Source organism: Eumetopias jubatus, unplaced genomic scaffold (genome assembly GCF_037043125.1).
Source record: "Eumetopias jubatus isolate StellerSeaLion01/CBP00866 unplaced genomic scaffold, mEumJub1_p1.0 scaffold_4, whole genome shotgun sequence".
Lineage (NCBI taxonomy): Eukaryota > Metazoa > Chordata > Mammalia > Carnivora > Otariidae > Eumetopias > Eumetopias jubatus.
The window spans coordinates 122,865,263-122,878,006 of record NW_028274810.1 but is presented as its reverse complement, the minus strand read 5'-3'; the positions used below and the strand labels follow the sequence as shown (position 1 = coordinate 122,878,006).

The following is a 12,744-nucleotide window of genomic DNA, read 5'->3' as shown; positions in this document are numbered from 1 at the left end:
AATGTGCCAATGGTAAAATGAATATACAGCATCCTTAACCATGTCTGGCATATGCAGGTTATCAATAAATAATAGCCCTCATATGACCTCACTGATATGAGGAATTCTTAATCTCAGGAAACAAACTGAGTGTTGCTGGAGTGGTGGGGGGTGGGAGGGATGGGGTGGCTGGGTGATAGACAGTGGGGAGGGTATGTGCTATGGTGAGCGCTGTGAATTGTGCAAGACTGTTGAATCACAGATCTGTACTTCTGAAACAAATAATGCAACATATGTTAAGAAAAAAGAAAAAGAAGAAGAAGATAGCAGGAGGGGAAGAATGAAGGGGAGTAAGTCAGAGGCGGAGAGGAACCATGAGAGACGATGGGCTCTGAAAAACAAACTGAGGGTTCTAGAGGGGAGGAGGTGGGAGATGGGTTAGCCTGGTGATGGGTATTAAAGAGGGCACATCCTGCGTGGAGCACTGGGTGTTATGCACAAACAATGAATCATGGAACACTACATCAAAAACTAATGATGTAATGTATGGTGATTAACATAACAATTAAAAAAATAAAAAAATAAATAATAGCCCTCAGGCTTCAGCAGGACCCGTGTCCTATAACCCTTAGAGGAAGTGAATGTCCTTTGATGTAATTCCTTGTCTACACTATTTTATGGGATAAGTTTAGAGAAGAGCATTTCCTCATCAATTTATACTTCTGTCAACAATTTTTGATGAGTGGCCATTTTCATACACTTAAATTTATTGTGGGTATTATCATTTTAAAATACCTTTATGTTGACTGCTTTCTGGGGGGTCATGTTCATGGCCACTGACTCGGGTGAGCTGAGATGAGTATAGACACAAAAACAGAGGGTTAGCTTGACTACTGGCAATAACTGAATAAAAGGATATAGTATCTGGAGTGGAATATAGGCCCCTCATGTATTCATCCATTATTTTAATATTTTGAAGTCTCTCCCACGTGTGAAGCGCTTGTCTCAATATCACCTTCTCAGGGGGCTGATAATAATAATTGCTATCATTTCTCTAGTGTTTGTTATGTGCCAGGCACTATCCTAAGTGGTTTAAACTCATCAACTCTCACAATAACCCAGTGAGATCATTTCTGTTATTGCCCTCATTTACAATGTGACCTTGGCTGGGAAATATTTCACTGTTAAGTGAAACAACCTGGTCAAGATCACACAGTTAGCAAATGGCCAAACCAGGATTCAAACTCAGGCAAGTGTAGCCCAAGAACCTGCGCTTTTGCTCTGTCCTACATTCTTCCTCAGATACTTACGTTAGGAATATTCCATATCCCCCTTTTTCTCCTCACTCTGTTCCTCCTATCTGCTCATGCCATTTTGCAGGTGCTTCTTGTAAAGTTGCAGAAATAAGCTGAGTCAATAGAGATAATTCACAACTTAAATGAACTCTGCAAATTACCCGCAAGACAAAAGTCCCACCTCATCAGGTATGTGCATATCTTCACAAAAATCTAGGTTCAGTGGGGAGGAATAGGAAGGGCAGAAGGAGATTCTCCATTCCCTGTGGAGGTACAGCCTTGTTCCTGGGATCCTCATAAACCTGTCACCTATGGAAATGCTTAATTGGGGTTTACAGTGTCATCACCATTGCCATCACTACTGAGCTCATGCTTTCGATGATTTCTCATCATTGCAGGAGAGCACAATAGTGCCCGTGTTCAGCACTTCTGTGCTAACTTCTAGTTTATTTACGTGCTCATCTGATGCAGTTTCAGTGCCATCCATGAAGTTTGGCATGATCCTATTCTCAGTATTGATAAAATCTTCAAAGTCTTCATCAGCAGGTTCATTTTTCAAACATCCCTATAGTCCAAAACCTGTGTCAAGCATTTGTCAATATTGATGTATTAATACTGTTCCAAGCATTAGCTACTGCAGAAATGACAATCTCAACTCTTTTAGTATGTCTTGGATTCCTAGACTTTTGTTCACTGCAACAGGCTTTCAGCTAAAGGAAAACAAAAGGTGGAGGGGAATTTATGCTTGCTCTCCATGGAATATAAAATTCCTTGACCAATAAGATGGTATCACAGATATAACTTTGAGGGAGGAATAAATGCTGAAAACCTTTTTTCCCCAAGAAGTTTAGGAGAGGGATGTTGGGGTAGTGTCCATGAAGAATAAAAACTTTTTTAGTCCGGGTTGCCTGCAATGAACTCAAGCATAGGTGTGGAGGTGTATTGAATCAGTCAGAAGGTATTTATGTGCTCACCCACACGTTCCCGTTTGCACAGTAATGACAGATAGGTTGTATACATCAGTTAAACATCATGGAGGTTGGCTCTTTCCAGTCACCACCCACTTAATCTTTTTGTAGAATTGGCACATCTGAAAACAGTCGCCCTGGACACAGTGTCAAAACCAGCCGGGGTTCACTCATCAGCCATTGCTCAGGTTTTTCTAGAAACAGCACCAGTAGAGAGCTGTTTCATTAGCATTTGCAAATTTGTGAAGGATTAAGGTGTTCATCAGATATGATCTTAGCAAATTTACACATGTAATTCTTGCTGCTTCATGATCAACAGAAGCTTTGTCACCACAGATTTTCAAATATTTTATACCCTGATACTTTTTAAGTTTCTGCAGCCAACTTCCCGAATATTCACGCTTGCCTTCAGTGTTTACCTCTTCATGGGCTAGCCTGGCTGGTTTTGTGATCAGCAAGCAAGTCAGTGGCATACATTCACTTTACTATTTTCAAATCTGATAAATCCAAAATCAGGATATTTATATTTTCCTCAAGGTAATGCTTCACTCATTTTTCTTTAGTTCTTGGTTGTCATAATCACTGTAAAACATCAACAAATTGTCTTTCAATTTCACTAAGTTGTATATAGTGTTGGTTCCCACTTTATATTCAATGATAAGTGACCTCACAGACACACCACAATTTCTGCAACAACTCCTCTTTCTTGGCTATTGATAAAAATAATACTTTTTTTTCTTCTATTATTCATTGGGATATTTTTACGTTTTTTTTTTTAACATTTTCAGAGTGTAATTAAAAGCCACACCTGCTCCCTCCAACAATTGAACAAAAAAAATATCAATTAGCGGCAGAGACACATGTGATTGGTAGAAACACTAAGACAAAACTGGCATCAAATATCAATTCAGGTCTTATTTTGCACAAAACTTGCAAACAATATCAAAAAAATTCTGGAATTGTGCATGAGGGATTATGAACCATATTATCATTTGACAACTGTGGAAATTGAGCGTTGGCAGGATTCTCTGGCTTGAAGATTTGTAAGAACTGCTTGCCTCAGTTCCATTTTGAAGTCAGACTGAATTTTGAATATACAGGTCGACACTTCATTAAGTGGTGTGATTAAGCAAGTTGTTCATGCTTTGTGTATCTATTTCTTCAATGGTACATGGCGATACTCATCTCCACCTTGAGAATTACCAAGAGAACTGGTATAACATATTTCAGTGTATAATCTGATTATTAGCAGATGTAAGATCCTCTTTGCCCAGCATAATTCTTCCATCTGTGGGAGTCTGTAGAACTCTCTACATACACTGACTAGAATGATGAAGTCGGATGAATAGCTGAATGGTCTTTTAAACACTCAAAGCTCAGGCTTTTAGTTGCAGGAGCCATGTTTTTGGAGAGAGCAGCAGTTTTCTTCTTGGCTGAACCCCTGGCTTTGAGCCTCAAAACTCAGAGTCCCAAGGACTCATGGAGCACATATTTTTATGCCATAAATAACAGCATGTTATGAATGGAGGATGGTTTAAGAATATTTTTTCTCCCCTGCCGTTATCCAAAGGAATATCCCAAAGGAAGGCAAGAGTGTTGGACAATGGTAGAGATTTCTGAGGGCACTGTGAGCCCCATCTCCAGGTTCACTCTGTGTCTATTGAGATTGAAGGAGGGAACTGAAACTTGAGTAGGTTTCAGAGGACCTGAGAACAGTTGAGACTTGCATGTGAATTCCCATGATACACACAGGAGACCTACAAAGTTCTTGAGAATTCTGTACTGTCGGCTTGGACTGAAAGAGATTACTATATGAAAGAAGGCTGTCTGCTTTCAACATTGTACTGGTAAGAAACAAGCTGATAAAACTATTCAGTTGCAAGCAAGTGCCACCTTTTATGAAAAAGTAAGACGACTCAGGTGACAGAGGCTCAAGCCCAGAGCGGGAGAGCCATGAGCCGAGAGGGAGGAGCCACAAACCTCAGAGGATCATTCACAGACCTTGAAACCTAATGAAATTTTCCTGGCTGGATTTCAAAATTGCTTGACTCTTTTTTTTTTTTTTTCCCTTTCATTTTCTTACCTTTTGGAGAAGGAATATCCGTGACTGTCATTTTATGTCATTCCTGGCATTGCATGTGGGGGCAGATAACTTATCTCTTGAGTTTCACAAGCCCACAGATAGAGATGAATTGTACCCCAGGATGGATTATACCCAGAGCCTCCCCCTTGCCTAATTTAGATGACTTAGATCCTGAGATTTGGGTTCTTTGATCTGATTTGATTTATACGAGGTTTTGAACTTTGAGTGATCCTATAGTCAGATGAGGTTTGCAGGGGACTTGGGATGGAGAGAATGTGTTTTGTGTGTGAGACAAACATGAATCTTTTGGGCCAAGGGTGGACTGTGGTAGATTGAATAATGGCTCCTTAACGATATTCACATCCCAATTCCCAGAACCAATGGATACATTACCTTACATGGCAGAGGGATGTGGCACGTGTGATTAAATCAAGGACACCAAGATTGAGAGATTATCCTGGATTAACCTGGTGGGCCCAGTATAATCACAGGAGTCCTTAAAAGCAGGGGCCATTTTCTGGCTGTGATCAGAAGAGGAGATATAATGATGGAAGCAGGGTCAGAGAGATGCTATGTGACTGGCTTTGAAGATGGAAGAAGGGATGCACACACGAGGAATGCCTGTGACCTCTGGAAGATAGAAAAGCCAAGGAAATGGAATCTTCCCGGCCGCCTCCAGAAAGAAATGCAGTCTTGCCAACACCTTGATTTTAACCCAATGAAAACCATGTCTGACCTCCAGAACTGTAAGATAATCAATTTGTGCTGTTTTAAGCCACTAAATTTGTGGCAATTTGTTATGGCATCAATAAAAAAAATGAATGCAAGCGTATCAAGGTATTTCTCATGTGCATCTTACTGGAGAACAGGTGAAAGCCATCAGTAAAGAAAGATATTTGGGGTAGGGAGAGATTAGATTCCAACCAGACTTCATGGGACGAGTAGCATTTAGGCTGGGCACTGGGCGTAACTGATGGAGAGGATTCTCTCCTGTAATAATCAAAGACAGAGTGGCCTGGATGGATATGCAGAGTGCAGTGGGGAACTCCATGCCATCTGGGGCATCATCCATTAAAAGGACCAGACACTTTCTGCCTGCTGCTTTGAGATCCTTTTAGTTATTTGGCCTCTGGGACTAGAAACCTCAAAATATGTTGCAGTTAGAGTTCTTAAATCACACTGTTCATTATTATTGCCCTTGGGAAGCTCAGTGACTTTTATGCACACAGCAGAGACCTATATGAACTATTACTCCCTGAGATGTCATTCTTACTTCTAGTTCCTTTGTCAACTTCCTGAGTGACCTTGGGAAAATCATCATCTCCTGGGTTTCATTTTCTTCTTCAAGGAGATAACAGTATCCTCGCCCCCTTCTCTTAATTTAATGTTTGTGTGTGTGTGTGTGTGTGTGTGTGTGCGCGCGCGTGCCACCCTTATATCTCCAGCAAATTCCACTTTTCAGCTCCTAGGAGAGTGGGAGGATGACTTAGAAACTTTCTGTCAAGGGCTTTGAACTTTTCTAGAGTGATTCTTGAATTTATTTAGGAGATAGAGCACCTGGAAAGCATGGCTCTTGAAAGAACACCATGAAATACTGGTATATTTAATTCTGGGTTATGCAATAGGAACAGCTTTACTTCCAGACAATCTGACAGTCAGCATCTGATTTAAAAACCACAACCTGAGTACACATATCCACTAAAAGAACAAGATGTTGGTCTAAACATGCTCGGCTGTTGCGGAGTTTTTCTGGTAATATTTCTTTGCTGCTTGTTCACTCATTCTCATCTGCCAGTACTTTAGGTAGCAGATGTCTAAAGTTTAAGAAAAAAGTATCTGGGAAGAAAACTTGAAATTGGAAAAAAATGTGATCTCAAACTTATTTTTTCCTTGATAATTGAAAAAAAAAAGTCCTTATTTAGTTTCAAGGCAGAACACTTCCTTCAGAGACCTAGTGTTCAGTCCGAGTATGTTTGAGAACTCCCATTACTGTGAGCACACCGTGAGATTCCTGAGTGGAAAGGCCAGCAGAAAGGCCATTTCTTTTTGTATTCTGGAACGTATTTAAATAGTTACTGTCTCTTCTCACTATTTAACAATAATAGCTAATATTTACTGAACACTTACGGCTTCTCAGATGCTGTGCTAAGCCCTAAGTACATATTAGGATACTATTATAATTATCCTAGGCTTACAGATGAGACAGTGATCTCACAAAGATTATCTGCTCAGGGTCACAAAACTGATATGCAGAGAGACAGAATTCAAACCCACAGCCTGATCCCAGAGCCTGGAATCACTGCTCTACTCCTAATTCCAAATCTCACTTCGTCCTCTGGTGCCCACCCTTGATCCCAGGGTGCTGTCACTTCTGGGGTGCTTATAGCATTCATTCCTGTGCCTTTTTCTGTGGTTCCTCTACTCAACCAGTTGGGCATCTCCTCAAGGTTGGTCCAGTGGCAGCTCCCAGAGTCCCAGGCATGTGTGACCGTGGGGGTCATGCTGTGAGCTGGTAGGCAGTGCAGAGCAGCGGGCAGAGAATTCATCCTTGCTGTAGGAGCCCCTGTTGCTCTTTGCCTGATGGCCTCAGCTTCAGTTCAGATGTCAACTTTTTGGAGAGATATTTCCTGATCCCACTACTTGAAAATGTCTCTTTCCCCAGATGCCACCCTGTTTCGTTTCTTCCACAGCATGTGCCCCAACCAGATAGCGCTTGTTTGCTCCCTCGTGTGTTGTCTTGTCCCTCTCCCCAAGAATGGAAACTCTAGGAGGGCAGAGACCCTATCTCTCTTGCCCACATTTGTATCTTCAGTGCCTGGAACAATGATTGGCTTATAATAAAACATACTGAAGTACTTGTTGAAGAAATACATGAATGAACACACTGAAATGTTTTTGAAATGCTTTATTCATTAGATAAATATTGAATATCAGTGTTGTGCTGGACATTGTTCTAAATGTCAGGAATACAGTGGTGAGTACTGTGAAGCAAACCACTTAAAAAAATATGGACTCTAGTTGTGTCTTCAAATTATCAACAGCCAGGCCATTTGGTTAAAATTATGGTGATCATAGAGCGTGATTTACTTTGGTTTATACTTTTGTCCTGACCTAAGTCATAATAATAATAATGCCCCTTCCACTCTCAAAAGCGTCCTGGTTTGGATGATAAATTATGTATTCAGCATAGTTAAACTTGAGGTATCAATGCAATAACTACCAGCAGACAGGCAAACAGCAGATAAAGTAACTCTGTTATGAATTAGTCAAAGAGTGGGTCCAGTTGCTGTGTATAGTATTCGTTTTGGGATGTTGCAAGTGATGGGGAAACGGTGCAGACCGACCTGAGCAGAAACATCAAGGGGAATAGGCAGACTTACGAAGGTAGTCCGGCAAGGTAGGATCCAGCACTCAAACTCCAGGGTGTTCCCCTCATCCTGGAGTAGCCCTAGCCTCACCCTTCCTGGTATCAAATGGCCGCAGCAGACCTGGCCTCAACCTGTCTCAGTTCAAGTACAGCAGAGAAAGTGAGAGCCTTTCCCAGGAGTGCTCGTGCAAGTCCCGAGACTGACTCAGACTGGTCCAGCTTGGGTCATGTACTCCTGCCCTTCTTCCTAGCAAAAGGTAGAGTGCTGATTGGCTAAGGCATAAGTTATGCTTCCCACCCTTGTAGCTGAATATGGAGTCCTACCCAGATCACATATCCAGAGATTGGAAGAGTAGCAGGGCTGTCCAAAAATGGAAAAAGGGGATTTTTTTTCAGAAGAAAAGAGGAGGTATTCAAAATATGGTTGGGGAACCTAAAGCGTCCACAAACATACTGTTTGTGGATGTCTGCATGTGCACACGTGTATGTTTTTGGGCTGATCAACAGTCTTACTAAACCAGGGCAATAGCTTCCATCAAATAATTTTATATCTATATAATCTCTTTCTCAGGTTTCTGTTTTACAGATCCAAATAAAATTTTCTTTTTTCTCCCCATCACCACCCCGTTTAAGAATCCCTTACTTTCCCTACAGTATGTGGCAGGCCTTCACACACATTGATTTTCTCTCTCTTGGACTTCTATGTACAGATGTGCAAGTTGTGCACGGCACATAGACCATAATGTGAATTGTGCAATATGGTGACCCTATGTAATCCTCATAGAAATTCTCCTAGCAGGTGAGGGAAATGGGGCACGGGAAAGTTAATTGATTTGTTTTAGGTTGTCCTCTAAATCCTTTCTTCTTTCACTTAGAGACTCTGGTCAGGGCAAAAAAGTTCTCATGCTCATTTACCTGGGAAAGAAGTAATTGCTTGTTGCCATTAAACCCTCCTCATGCCTTTAAATAGACACTTTTCCTGAAGCCTTGGAAATTATAATAAGGTATTCTCATTTTTGTTTTACATTTAGACAGATTAAGCAAAAACAGATTTAAAAAATCAGTGAACCATCTGTACGGTTTATACCTTTAGGTGTAGAAGAAGCCCATAGGCATGATTAATTCTGTGAAAGGTATGCAAAGCACCAGAATTTCTAAATCCTGCTTGGGTCTCTTTGTTCCCAGTCTTAGCCAATCGATAGCTCCCAAATCAAACTTGGAAAGAAACATGGGAATTTAGAGTTGGTTCTTGAATTTTAGTGCTCTTTCTAATCACTGTGGGTGCTTCTGAAAAATACAAATTCGTGGCCTCCACTTCAAGACATTCTGATTCAATGTTTCTGGAATGTGCATTTTTAACAAGCACCCTGGTAACTGTAATGTGATGTATCCGTGAACATTCTTTGAGAAATAGAGGTTTTGAAATGAAGTTTTCAATAAAAATGAGACGAGCTATCCTTTTCTGCATTCATTCAATATTCATTGAATCCTAAGTGCCTATAATGGTCACAGTCCTAGGAATGCGTAGTGTTTGGACTTCCAAAATAGTCTGTCATTTTCCTTTTGGTATTCACAGTGACAATGTTTTAGAAGAAGTTACCCCCTTTAAAAGCAGACAAATATGCAAAGGCTAGAGGTGTGTGCAAGGCCCTGGATCCCAGGGAAGGTTCCTGAGTGCAAGATGTCTTTCCTTCTGAGATACCCATTTGGACAAAAGAGGCAAACTGGAGGTCAGGCAGCTGGTCTCTCATCTTTATATAGAAGTAACAGTGCAAGAGCTACTCAGGCTGATGTCAGCAAAGAAGAGGTGGGAAAAGTTTTTGTGCATCAATAATGCATGCTTTTGCTTTCTTATATCCCTGTCAAATCAAGAGGAAGCACATCCTCCCTCTAAACATGCTGCGTGAGTATGGAAAAGAAATATAAGATCTCTGTCTCAGCTGTGATTAAAGATAGGAAAGGAATGAATATTTTTTTTCTGTCCCCACTCTGACACCTGGGGAAATTGAGGCTCAGATAGATCAAGTGGTTTGCCCAATATCACATAGCTGGCATTCTCAGCTATCTCTTTACTGCTAACAGACCACTCTGGAATGTAGGTGCTTAAAGCAGCAATTTATTACTATGTCAGAGTTCTGGGAGGTTCTTACTTTTTGGCTCTCCAAATGGTTGCAGTCAGATGGCAGCTGGGTTTGGAGCCATCTGAAGGATCAACTGGGCTCAATGTCTAAGATGGCTTTTTTCTCACATGCCTGGTGCCTTGGTGTTCTTTGGCCATTTTTTTTCTTACTACATCACATCTCATCCTCCAGGGCCTTGGCTTGTACTTTGCACAGCATAGTGGATTTAAGGTCATCACACTTCTTGTATGGGGGCTAGCTTCCAAGATGGCAAGAAGAAGAAGCCCCCAGCCAGTTAGGGCTACAGATGACATCATTTCCACCATAACCTGTTGGCCAAAGCTGTCACAGGCTCTGTCAGAACCAAAGGGATAGAGAAATACACTCTCCCTTTTGATAGGAAAATGTCAAGATCACACTGCAGAAGATCATATGGGATGAGAGACACTGATGTGGCCATCTTCCGGTGATTTTATTTTGCATGTGGGGAGGATGTGTATCATTACAGGCCAGAGGGAAAACTCTAATATCTTATCTATGAAGATGGTACTTGAATGAGTCATGCCTTCTGGTACTCATGTTCTGTGTAATTCTTACCCCTTGAATCTTGGCTGACTCCTTGACTTGCTCTTGACCAATAGAATATGGCAAAAGGGTACTTCATAAGAAGCCTTGCAGTGTCTTTTGGAATGAATGTGCTCATTCTTGGGGAAGCCAGCTGTCAAGTAAGAAGTTGATTACCCCAAAACCACCATGCTTCGAGGAAGTCCAAGTTAGCAACATGGCGAGAGAAAGAGAGATGCCCTACCGGCCACAGCTATTCCAGTCATTCCAGCACAACTGCCAGACATATGAGTAAAGAAATTATCTTGGACATTCCAGACTCAGCAGGACCATGGGGAGACTAACCAAGGAATGCAGGTGATAGTCAGAATGGAAACCCCAGACACAGAGCCTTAGTGAAGCTGCCCTGGCCATTTTTAGACATTCACACAACCCAAGTTTAAGCACTATCCCTGCTGTGAGCTGAATAGAATAGCTATTGCTTTATGCCATTAAGATTTGGGGTGGTTTGTTATATAACAATAGATAACTAGAATACCTAATAATAATAATAATAATAATAAAATACTTCTAGACACTGTGCTAAGTGCATTATATATACTTAAATCATATATATATAATTTATTTCACATACTTATATACATTTTATATATGAAATAGGTATATATATATAAAATAGATCTATTATACATATCTATAGCTAATATAATCTACACAGTAACCCTGCAAAACTTAGAATTCAGAATGTTACTCTACTTTATAGAAGAAGAAAAAGTTAAGTAACTTGCTCTAGGAATCAACCATGTGGTGAAGCTAGAAGTCAAGACAGGTAAGTTGAGTCTGGCAGCCATGAGAGTTCATGTCTAAGTCCAAAGCCCATGCTCTCCCTCTATTTCATACTGCTTGGTCCTTTTCTAGCCTTGGCTTAGTTGAACCAATTAACAGCTTTACAAATAGAACAGATCTTTTATGGGTGCAGTATGGAGGAAGAGGAGGAATGAGCTCCATTTGTGGAAAAATACCTGGTCCTGACAGCGACATGTGTTGGGGGTATGGTTGGGCTGAGGTTCTGACCCCCTCTCCCTCTTCTGTTACAAATTTTCCAGAATTTTCCTGGGACTGAGTTGAGAACATATGCCATGTGAAAGTGGGAGAAGACCAGAAATAGCTCATTTGAGCTGGTGCATGAAATTTTATTGGGAACAGGTATGATTTTGGCAAGACCATGGGGCAACCAAAGAGAAGAAGACTGTAGGTCATACAAGGTGGTTCTATGCTTTAGTGACTTGAGGACAGCCTATCCAACTCATCGTCAGAAGTTCCAAAAGTTGCTGAATAGTTGGAAGAACCAGGCAACTGGCTGGACTGACTTGCTCCCTGAGGCTTTTTGCAGCTGTAAGCAAGTGCCCTGAATCAATAAGATTTTCACTTTAGGAAGAGAAGAGATATGGCCATGGATTTCTACCAGTGGGAAAATGACGTAGCCCTGTCTTTGCCAACTGGCTGGTCAACTCTTCTTATTGCATTAGCAGAATGAAATTTTGCTATTGGCCCCAGTACCTCTGGAAAGCCTCCATGATTCCTGTGACCTTTTCTGCTTTTTCTCTATTTTTTTTTTTTTTTTTTTTTTTGCCTGGATGAACTAGTGTCTAGAAGAGTACCTGAGATGCGGTATTTGCTAAATGAATGAACTTCTTCATCCTTTACTCTTCAGTATTCGGTAACATTCACGAGGTTCTTTTACCATTGAAATTAAAAATCTTAAGACCTTGGAAGCCAAGGTCTTAGAGCTAATAAATGAAGGATCTAAAGTTCACTGTTGTTGTCTTTTATTTTATTTTATTTTTTTTAAAAAGATTTTACTTATTTGACAGAAAGAGAGAGAGTGAGAGAGGAAACACAAGCAGGGGGAGTAATAGAGGGAGAAGCCAGGCTTCCCGCGGAGCAGGGAGCCCGATGTGGGACTCGATCCCAGGACCCTGGGACCATGACCTGAGCTGAAGGCAGAGGCTTATTGACTGAGCCGCCCAGGTGCCTTGTTGTTGTCTTTTATATACAGGTGATGTAGTCACATATATTATATATATGTATTTGGTCGATTTCTATTATGTACACATGCATATATTATGTCAGGAACTTAAAAATTGTTAAAATTATAAAATTTCATTTGGTAAAGGGGGAATGATGGCACTGGAAGGGTCGGAGGGAGGAACACAGGAAATGAATCACTTGGATACATCAACTCTCTGGAAATGGTATGGGCATCTTGGATGTTAGCCCATTAAACTGGCTTATAAGCTCCTTTGATTTTATAAGTGAATGAAGAATGTAAATGCATGCAAATAAAGTCACGAAATGAGACTAAATG

At 40.9% G+C, this 12,744-nt stretch overlaps 1 long non-coding RNA gene across 1 annotated transcript in view; it reads left to right on the top strand.

Moving 5' to 3' along the window:
* The window catches only part of LOC114211174 (uncharacterized), a 65,498-nt gene extending 53,555 nt beyond the window's left edge, over window positions 1-11,943 (top strand). The window contains exon 4 of the long non-coding RNA XR_003609680.1: window positions 11,483-11,943. This is a non-coding gene — a long non-coding RNA (uncharacterized LOC114211174). The remainder of the gene's footprint in view (window positions 1-11,482) is intronic.
* The last annotated feature ends 801 nt before the right edge of the window (window positions 11,944-12,744 follow it).